Source organism: Dendrobium catenatum, unplaced genomic scaffold, assembly GCF_001605985.2.
Source record: "Dendrobium catenatum unplaced genomic scaffold, ASM160598v2 fragScaff_scaffold_911, whole genome shotgun sequence".
Classification (NCBI taxonomy): Eukaryota; Viridiplantae; Streptophyta; class Magnoliopsida; order Asparagales; family Orchidaceae; genus Dendrobium; species Dendrobium catenatum.
This window is the reverse complement of record NW_021319373.1, coordinates 890,081-901,268: the sequence shown is the minus strand read 5'-3', so window position 1 is coordinate 901,268 and position 11,188 is coordinate 890,081. Positions and strand designations below refer to the sequence as shown.

Here is an 11,188-nt window from a genome sequence, read left to right as displayed (position 1 = left end):
GGTAAATTATAATTAATAAATAATAATTAAATTATGTTTAATTAGAATTTATTCTAATTAAAACTAATTATAATTAATCAAATTAATTAAAATTATTTAATCATAATAATAATAATTAATTAAAAAATTATAATTATAACTTAATCTCTCTCCCTCTCCCTCTTGATTAGGTCAGTTTATAGGATTTGGCCGAAGAAGCGCACGAAGGGGGGAATTACCTTCACTACATGCGAGCTCCTGTTGTTGCTTCCAATTAAAATGTTGTAACTTCCGAAACAACAGGATCGGAATGTCGCCAAGGGAGGTAGAGACGTCGGGATGGGTTCGGTCTCAGAGAAGGAAGGGCGGCGGCTTGCTAGTGAGGTAGGGCTCTCTCTATCTCTCTCTCTCTCTCTCTCTCTCTCTCTCTCTCTCTCTCTCTCTCTCCTCTCTCTCTCTATCTACGGGTCGAACGGATTGGGCAAGGCAACGACAGAGAAGATGGGGTTTCGGTTGTGAAAGCCTCGGTTGAAGTCGCCTGGGTCGGGTCTGTGTGATTCGGCCTGGAGTTGAGAGAGATCGGGTGGTCGGGACGGCTGAGGGATTTCACATGGATAGAGCTTCGACAGTGGAGAAGGTAGCGAACGGGGAAGAAATGGCTTCATTCGGTTGGCTTTTGAAGACGTCGAAGAGCAGCGATCGAGGCCGGGATTGGAGCAGGAATCGCGGGATGCGACTCAAATGGCACCGAGCTACAGGATTTTACGGGATTTGTGGAGCGTATAGCTGGCATTGTATAACAGGTAAATGAAATTTTTTTTTCTTTTGGATAATGTATGGAGGTTAACAAGACCAAACGTGATCTTCCTACCTGCGGCCGAGAAGGATGGAGCTGAGCAAGTCTCCTGCGTGCGGGAAGAACAAGAGCCGAGCGACCCTGCTACGTGCAGGATGGAGCCGAGCGAGCCTCCTGCGTGCGGGACTGAGCCGAACAAGCCTCCTACTTGCAAACTGACTCGTTCGTGCATCCGGAAGAAGAGTCCAAGCAATCCTCTAAGGGCCCCTTCCTATCCATGCTTCTATAAACAAGACCTAGGAGTTGGGCTTGCTACCCGGAGCACGGTTGACCAATTCAAATAGGATCCATTGAATTCCTATTTACTCAAATAAGTATAGAACTTCATTGCCATATATAATTAGAGATAGCCTTTATTACTATCTATTTTTGTGACACCATGATGTCTGAAGGAAATTCATCCCAGAGCTTTGATCAAATTGAGGATTCTATGGTGCATCAAGGATGAGGTGATCTACAAAACATGCAACATTCCTACCGCCTAAATGGGAAGAACTATCTAAAGTTGTCTTAATTTATGAAGACCTACTTGAAAGGGAAAAAAAATACATCAACTCCTCATTGTAAGTCTTTTATCATCACAAAAGGATGACCCACATCTTGTATGATGAGTTTGCTCCTCAAATTAAGCTCATCTTGAATTCAAATTTCTTATAACTTGTTCACCTTGATTATACTCAAATTCAAATTGAGTTTACGTTTGTTGTAATTCAAATCTAAATTTGAATTCAAGTTCAATAGGCGTTCAAGTCTTTGTAGTTATGATGTGCCACTTGCAAGTTCAAGTCTCAAATACTTGCAAGATTAATTCAAGTTCTATTCTTATCCACTATGCTTGATTCTAAGCATGTCCAAACTTATAAGTCTTCATCATTTGATTCAAACTTGAGCTCATTTTTGTTTAATATTTAATGACATGATTTGCTTAAAGTTCACTTATTCAAGTCCAAAAACATGTTTAAGTTCAATGTCAAAAGTCATATGTAGTCTTGTTTGGTTCAAGTTCTTTGCACCAAGCTCATTTGAGTTCAATTAAGTCCACTGTTCTACTCATTCGAGTTCAAGTAGTCCCCTGCAGTTCACTTGAGTTCGAGCCATTCTCTTGTTTCGTTTGCATTTGAAGTTATTATTGATTGTTTAAGTTTGAATTAAGTCCATTTGATGCTCTAATCAATGTACAAGTAAAGCTCCATATTGTCCTAAGTACGATCTTATGTTTACCTGAAATTTCAGCATCCTTCCGATGTCTCCCCCGTTTAGGGAAAAACTACGGAAAACTGGACCTCCCACCACGCTAGAGAAAAGCGTGCACGGTAGGTGCCCTCGAACGAGGACACCGCGGCCGTAATGAATTTTTTCCCCACCACGCCAGAGAAAGGCGTGCATGGGTTTTCAGGCATCAGTTTAAAACAAGCAATTTTATATTTGACCCCACCTCGCCGTAGGCGTCGCACCGGATTCCCTTCCCACCACGCTAGAGAAAAGCGTGCATGAGTTGGTTTTCTGGTCCGATACTAACGCCGAAAATGGGGTTTTGATTACCCGTCCCGTTGCAAGCACCGTAACGAATTCCCTCCTACCACGCTAGAGAAAAGCGTGCATAGGTGGTTGTTTGCCGCATTGCAAGCGCCGGGAACGGGTTTTCAAAGTTTTAGGGGTAAGGGGTTATACCTTAGCTTTCCGTCGAGGTGGTGTTGGCACACAAGTCGAGGGAAGGGAGAAAAGCATTTTTTTTCCTTTTAATTAATCATAACTAAAAGAAAATTTAAATATAATTAATTATGATTAAAAATAACTAATTATTATTAAAAATAATTAATTTGCTCTCTCTCTCTCTCTCTCTCTCTCTCTCTTTCTCTCTCTGCGGGATGGAGGAACCGAGAAGATCGGGATGGAGGGAGCTCGACAGAGCTCGGTTGCAAGAGGGGAGATTGGTAGTTGGAGTCGGACGTGGGAAAGGAATTGAAGCAGCGACAACGAGAGCTTCGCTCTCATTTTATAGACACGATTCGGGATGCGATCGAGGACTTGTCGCAGGATTTTCATAGACATCCCGGAACGGCTCCGTTTGAACAGTATTTTCTCATCAGGATTTTGGGCAGATTTCGAGCGGTATTTGAGCAGAATTTCACCCGTATTTGAGCAAGTATGTGTCTATTCCTTTATCTCATTTCGTTTTACTTTAATGGTTGTAGAGGTCAACACATGTCATCTCAATGAACTGTACGATTGTCAATGTCATCTCATCAATTCATAGACTATGGTAATTATTATATAACTATTATTTTAACACCTTATCAAATCCATAGACTATTATAACTATTATCCCAAGATTTTATATGTTTCCTACTAAAACCACTTGTGATTCTATAAATACTATATAAATATCATTAGAATGATAAACTTAACAAATTCTCGTCATAGTATTAGAGCCTTGAGTCATTTTTTCTTAACATTTCTATTAGTCACAACTTCCATAATGGCATTGCACCAAACTTGCAAACATTCATTGCTCAAAGTCTCTTTTCATTCCTCTTAATATTCTTATTTGTATCATTCAACACTACAACCTTATCTCTATCCTTCTTTCCCTTTGCAACAAATCACCACCACATTTTTTCTTCCAGTTACAACAATATCAAGCCTTTGTCCCACTACGTCCAGCTACATGAATCCTTTTTCACCATTGTGTCCTATTAAAAGTCAAATTATCATTTAAATATAATAAAGAAAGATCATTTCTAATATTTTCTAACCAATTCTTTTTAGGTCTACCTCTATCTTTCTTAACATAAGTCAAATCTAATACCTCAACTTTCCTAACCGGGTCATCGAAAGGCCTTCGTTTAATGTGACCAAGCCATCTAAGACGACTCTCTCTAATATTATCTTCCACTGGAGCTACTCCAACCTTTTCACCTATATGCTCATTTCGTATCCTATCTCTAAGGGTCAAGCCACTCATCCACCTAAGCATCCTCATCTCTGCAACACTTAACTTAGTATTATGCTTCTCTTTTAATGGCCAACATTTGGCACCATAAAGCATTGCAGGCGCCTCACCACCATCTTATAGAATTTTCCCTTAAGTTTGAGGGGGACTTTACTATCGCATAATAAGCCCGATAAATTCCTCCACTTCAACCATCCAACTTGAATTCTACTGATAATATCCCCATCAATTTCACCATCACTCTGAACAATAGATCCAAGATATCTAAAACGTGAATTCTTATTAATGACTTGATCGCCCAAAGTTACAAGTCCCTCACTAGGTCTATTGATACTAAAATTACACTCCATATATTCAGTTTTAGATCTACTCAAGCGAAAACGTTTAGACTCTAAAGTTGACCTCCATAATTCAAGTTTATCTTCAACTCTCTCTCTAGTCTTATCAACAAGAAGAATATCATCAGCAAAAAGCATAAACCAAGGTCTCACCACCACCTTGTGTTTCTTCCCGTTAATCACAAAAATATTCATGTTCATTTGGTCTAAGGTTCATTTAGAATAAAAGGTAACAATTCAAATCCTACGGAAGAGTTAAAAACATTCATTCAGCATATCATTTGAACGAAAAGAAGCACCTCAAGTGGTGATAATTGGTTTAGACATTCTTAAAGGAAAAGAAGATTGGGCAATTTACTTGGCTTTGAATTTTAGCAAGAGGATCCTATATTCACTACTTGGAATGAACATGACTCAATGATGACATCTCGATTATGGAACTCCATGTCTCTTTAAATAAGTGACACTGACATATGCATGTTCCTTCATTCAATAAAAGAAAATTAGCATACGGTAAATCAAATGTATTCTAAATTCATGATGCAGCTTAAATCTATGAGATCAAAACAAAAATCTTAGCCACAAAGCAAGGAGGAGGATTTATCATAGAAAACTACAATCTATTACAAGGTCTTGGGCAACAGATGGATCATTATCAATACATTCAAATAGAACATGGAAAAAATACATCCCTCCTTAAAAGGTTTGTTGAAAAAGATCGAATTTATGATATTCTTGCTAGATTAAATATTAAGTTTGATGCTATAGGGGTATAAATTCTCATAGAAGAAGATTTTTCTTTACTAAAAGAAGGCATTGCCATTATTTGAATGAAAGAAGAGAGAAAAGGGAATTAGATTGATCATAACCCCATAGAAAGTTTAACGACAAAGGACATCGACATCAAACACCCGAATTCAAAACTTTTATCTTCAAAGAAGCACAAACACACCCAGCAAAAACGATCAATAGGGATTCTTTATGGTGCATATTATGCAAAAAGGTTTGATTTAAAAAAAAATGTTGGAAGCTTTGTGCCTAGTCACCAAGCAAAAGTTGGGCAACACTAGGAGGACAAGTAAAAAAATAGAGACATGCATATATATCACGTGTGAAAGAAGGTAACACAAAAAAAAATCCCTATTGAGTTAAAAAAAAAAAATAGAACAAGTTGAAATTTTTGCTAGTATCACTAAAAAAGAATCCTATGACATGGTACTTGTTTTCATGTATTATCTTATTTTCCCATGTTTTTAAAGTGAAAAAAAGCCCATTACTGACTCCTAAATTATTGATGCAAGAGCTAAATATCATATGAACAATTCACATAAATATATTTTATATACTCCCTCTTATAGCAAAAAGAAAATAACCATTATTACTAGATCATTGATAACCGTTGCTAGCCAAGGAGACATTCTTATAAAGCAATCGCCCATACTTTAAGATGACATCCATGTTCCTAAAGTATTCACAAACTAGTTTTCTAACCAAGAGTTAACTACAATTTCTAAATGCCTTGTTATATTTTACCATTCATGGTGTATTTCAGGAATAGAGCAAAAGGAGAACGACTAAATTTGCTAAAGAAAGATATGTTCCCCACCACCTTGAGAAATCCAATGACCAAGAAAGCTCCAAACTATATATTATATATTTTTTTTATTTCTAAAACTTTTAAATCCAATAAAATAAGAAAATGGCTTTAATACCTATGACTTGACCATGATTCTTTAGTTATTATTAAAACTATTTTTTATTTTTTTTATTTAGAAATACTAATATTGAAGAGTTTCATTGTAATGCTTGCGAGTTAGTAAAAATACAAATGCACCAATTTTCTGATAAGTAATGCAAGAATCCAAATTCCCATTTCTTCTCATTCATGTTGAAATCTAGGGACAATTAATACTCCACCGAGCCTAATAGACCTCCAATTTCCTTAATTCACTTCAAGCCACCTCAGTAATCTGTGGGATTATTAGTACCACCTCATCAATCCATAGACTTATAATTATTCTATATTTATTATTCTAACGCATCATCAATATGTGGACTATTGTAATTATTCTCTAATTACTAAAAATTCTCCTATGATTGTATAAATACTAAACAAATATTGGAAAAAAATACTCAACCTATTCTCCCCATTTCTTCTTAGGGTGCAATTTAAACATTAATACATAGTTGAAAAAACCAATTGATGTAAGGAGTACGTATGAGAGAACTTCTTCTAGTTGTCGACCATGATTTCTTTGGATTAAAAAAAATTTGTTTGGACAATATCATCCTCCCTAGAAAAGAACACTAGCACCAAAGCAAGGTGAAAACTAACTAAAAACCAATAAGAAGAAAGAAAAAATTCAATAGGGTTCTACTATACAAAATAATTCTGGAATTCAAAACTCTACAGGGATTCTATGCACTCAATACAGGATATCAGGAGGATTTTTGTGTCATGATAATGATCAAAAGATCCCATCGAGATCATATGTTATCTAAATTTATTTTTGTTTCCCTCTTATTTTTATGTTGGTAAGCTTGAACATACACTCATGCAACTGCCAGTGAGTTGCTTCCCTTACATGACTAATTATTGGTATAGTGGTTAAGGAGCAGGGAATCCACAAAAGAAGGAGATGATTGGAGACCTAGTTGGTTACAATAGTAATTGCTAATTTTGATTTTCATTTTCTATGAGGAATGGAAAACTATTGATATTTTCACATGAAATTTAAAAACTAATAAGGGTAAATTTTACCTATAGGAAGGTTTTTACAAATCTCTCTTTCGAAATCCATATTACGATGGTAAAATAGGATACTATTAACAAAAATGATAAGTTTATCTCAACCTAACTCGAATCCAATTTCTTAAGAAGGTTGTTTGTAAATGTTTTTTAATTAACAATGTTATCTATTAAATGCAAGTCATTTAGTTTAATGCTACATAAACCAATATAATGCTATCTAGAATGATCAAGGATGATTATGATCTTTCTCTTTACTATCATTTATTCCAGCAACCAATAGCTTGACACCTAGATATTGGTAAATGTGGCCAAAAACTTAATGTAAATAGATTGGGTGGCACCTTGTTAACAAAAAACAGAATTTAATGTCATCTATAGAATTCTTATTCAAAGATTTCATTAAATCAAATAACTAAAGTATGCTAATAACGTAACCTTGCATAATAATAATTGTTGAAGATCTAAACATACTTTCAATAGATTATTAGTCAAACAGTAATGATTCAAATACTAAATGCATCTATGAAAGTCATTTAGTTGGGCCAAAATCATGCTAACCAATCAATGGAAGTAAACTAGGAAAGCAACATTGAATGGAGCAAACGTTCAATGATGAAGTGGTAGCTAGCTATACCTCATGAATGGGCTAGCAAAGTGGTATGATTTAATGTAATGAGGGTTGGGACTAACCCTTCAGAATGATGGAGTTTGTGAGGAATGATCAGAGCAAATAATAAAACTCTTGTGAGAATTAATAGAGGAGCTAAATGAAATAAAACTCCATGATTATCCCTAATCCATTATATGGGTTAATAAATGTGAGTTCAATTTACCTACATGAAAAGAAAGAAAGAAAGAAAAAAAAAAAAAAGATCGCTTTGATGCCTGTCTTGATCTTGTATGGAGGCATGCTTAGCACTGTTGGGTTCACCTTTCGCACTATTTCTATAGAAGAGCACAAAAGCGCAAAATAACATGCACTTGTGTGCAATGGGATATAAACCATAGCACATAAAGCACATGCATTTTCTTTGGTTTATTTTTTATTAGTTTTAAAATTATTATGATTTAGATTTTTTTCCATTTAAGGGCATGATCATTTGTTATTTGGTTTACATTAAGTATAAAATAACTTGATTTGAAGATGCAACCAATCATGCTAATGAATGATGCTACTGAAGGTTAATAGAAAAATTGAACGATGACTTAGAACAATAGGATTACCTAGTGTTTGATGAACAAAAGTTTACATGAAGTAACATTGTAAGAACTAGAGGTGAATGAAAGACAATACAAAATTCAAGATCTAAATAAAAAAAAATGAATATCCATATAGGCTTATCAAACTTACAAATGAATATGAAAATGACGAAGGTGATGAAGAAGATTATAATTTAAAAGATGACAATGATAGAGACAAAGTTATTTTGATTTATGATGGGGATGATGATTATTTTCTAGATAAAAAGTTTACTTTTAGATGAATGTGGAACTGGTAACCAAACTATTTCTATGTTCATAACTTAACTTCCAAATTTAATATTTTATTCTATTATTATCCATTTCTATAACCATGATAGTTATATTTTCAAAATTAATATTTTTATTTGTCATGATACTTTATATTTTAATATTATTGACTTTAGTTCACCTTTATGAATGGCATTGCTTGGATTTTTAAACTTATAGGTCTTACATTGTTGATGTACTATTAATTTAATAATGATTTTTTTCTTTGCACTAGTTTTAAAATAGTGTGCCATGTCATGCGTTTAGCTATATCGTAGACAATTGCGCCATAATAGTGCATTGCTATTGACAAGTATGAGTGGGGGCATGGAGGATCTTGTGCATGGAATTCTGTTGGAATTCCGATCCGAATGAGATCCAAACATGAGATTGTGATTGGATGCTACGATTTGAAAAGAATTTTCACTATTTCTTCTTATCAATTCTTAGATAGTTTTCACCAATCCATGAGCCCTTATGAACAATCTTAGAAGAAAATAGGATATGACTATAGAGTAAGCACATCTTCTTTAATCATAAAACATTCTTTGGCCACCCACACAAGTCGTGGTGGACAAAAAGAAAGATTCATCCAAACATGAATGGCTTCTTAGCTTGCAACACAAACATATCGCCCAATATTGGGTGCAACCCTAACATGTTTACATAAGTTGCACAACACATTCATGCATGTATGAGTTGGGTGTAACAAGTAGGGTGTTTCTTTTAGCGGTCACCATGGTTTCCTTTGTCGATTGAAGAAATCATCCTCTTAGACAATGACATTCTCACATAGTCTCCATTTGAATTTCCCATGCATACTAAACAAGCACCTACAAGAAGAAAGGAAAAAATTCCAATAGGATTCTAACGTGCAAAACCTTTTCATGGCCCTAGTAGGATCCTATCTTCCCATGGGATCCCATGCACACAACACAGGATGTGAGGATCATTTGTGTCTTGCAAAAGATCTTGAGATTTTGTCAAGATCATGTACAATTGAATTTTCTTCCTTTCCTCCTTGCACTTCAGTAAGCTCCTACATAATATAATATCTAAAATGATCAATGACGTCATTATATATTTTGACATTATTTTAACCATCAAATAGCCTGATATCTATGTGCCAGTAGATTAGGTAGATACCTTGATGTCAACAGATTTGACTGATACCTTGATGTCATCAATATAGGATCTAAATGTCATCTATACGAAATCTATGCACTGTGATTCTTTTTTTTTTCTCCCAAAAAAGAATCACAGTGCATAGAAAATGTCAGAGAACCAAACAAACCTTGAATAGATCTTCAAGTCCCACAATCAAGTGATAAACATTCAATTTTCATGGTTTTCTAACAAGCTTTCAAGTTCCATTTAAAAAATTAAAAAAACAAAGGCTTATCAACATACCCCACGGTGGATAAAAGGCTATTTTCTGATAAACAGAACGCCACCAAACTTCAAATGGAATAGAAGGAATCCAAACAAAAGGATTTCCAGAATCACAAACAACAAAGCAAAGAAAAAGTGAAGCAAACGACTGAAAAAAAAATACATAAATGAAACAAATGATTGTTTCCTATGAACGCTTAAGAGTGAAGCAAAATCCGAAAGGAATAGTAGCAAAACTGTAGCTTTTGAACCTATCAGAAAAATGCAATCATTTCAGAAACCATAAAGAAAAAAATAGTTAAATAAGAAGCTCATCTAGATCCCTTTCACAAATGCTCCCCGCTCCTCACTAGAAGGCAATCGAAAGGATATCAGAAAACAGATAAATCGTTCCTAAAACTGCAAAGAGACGATATAAAAGAGAGAACCTTCTCATTTAACAAAAGATATATACATATATATATAAAAGATAACCAAGTTTCGAAGCTGACCTTAAAAAGAAAAACCCTCACCTGGAAGGTGCTGTATTTAACTTATTCCAGCAAATCTGATGCAGAGGAAAGACTACAGCACAACCAGATATAAAAAGATGTAATTTTTATGGCTTTGGAAGCAGAAAGCGAACGATTTGATGGCCCAAGTTGTGATCTTTCAATAAGCTTTAAAGGCAAAACAGAAAACCTTGCTAAATAAAGACTTGGATTTCAACAAGTGAAGGATTCTCAAAGCCGTTTACATTGGAAGTGCGCCGTGAGCACAAACACAGCGAGAGAGAGAGAGAGAGAGAGAGAGGGAGAGGGAGAGAGAGAGAGAAGAGGGAGCGCAATGTTGGAGCGGGGGACAAGGAAGACAGTCTGGGGGAAAATTTCCCTTGTTGGTTTGCCAAGAAATGCGTGCATATAAAAGAAATAGTTAATTATTTGAAAATCACGGAAAAATCATAAACAGCGACGATTACGACAATATAATTTTTAAAAACGTGAAATTAATGGGCTCAGACATGTAAAAGGAAAGTAGCAGAAGCAGAACAGAAGATCGCTGCAATCAGACGGCTGTTATGAAGAGACATCCAGGCTCCTTGAAGATCATGTTGTACCTTTTTTAAAATTAATCTTAAGATCTCCCCAGTAATTTTTTACTAAGAGCATTTCAAAATTTTAGTACGTATTGATATGTTTTTAAATAAATTTAATTATATATTTTAAATATTTATGATTTTATCATGAGTTTTTCGATTTTATATAAATATTTGCATTTTCTTAGTTTTAAAATAATTCTTAATGTATTTATGTTATATTTAAACAATTTATATTAAAAGTACTATTCGATGAGCATAATATTTTCAAAATATTATAAATGTCTTCAATTTTGTAAATTTTAAATCAAAATTCAGGGAATTAAAATATATT

General features: G+C 34.6%; 1 protein-coding gene across 3 annotated transcripts in view; it reads right to left on the bottom strand.

The window, feature by feature from the left end:
* The window catches only part of LOC110109561, a 14,439-nt gene extending 3,779 nt beyond the window's left edge, over window positions 1-10,660 (bottom strand). Inside the window, exons 1-2 of one of the 3 annotated variants that reach the window (XM_028697302.1) lie at window positions 10,292-10,660; window positions 9,269-9,426 (exon numbers count right to left, since the gene is read on the bottom strand). The gene's annotated coding sequence lies outside the window, so the exon portion shown is untranslated. Of the gene's footprint in view, window positions 1-9,268; window positions 9,427-10,270 lie in introns of all 3 variants that reach the window. The other 2 variants (XM_020840696.2, XM_020840689.2) reach the window with 2 other exon arrangements.
* Between the last annotated feature and the right edge of the window lie 528 nt (window positions 10,661-11,188).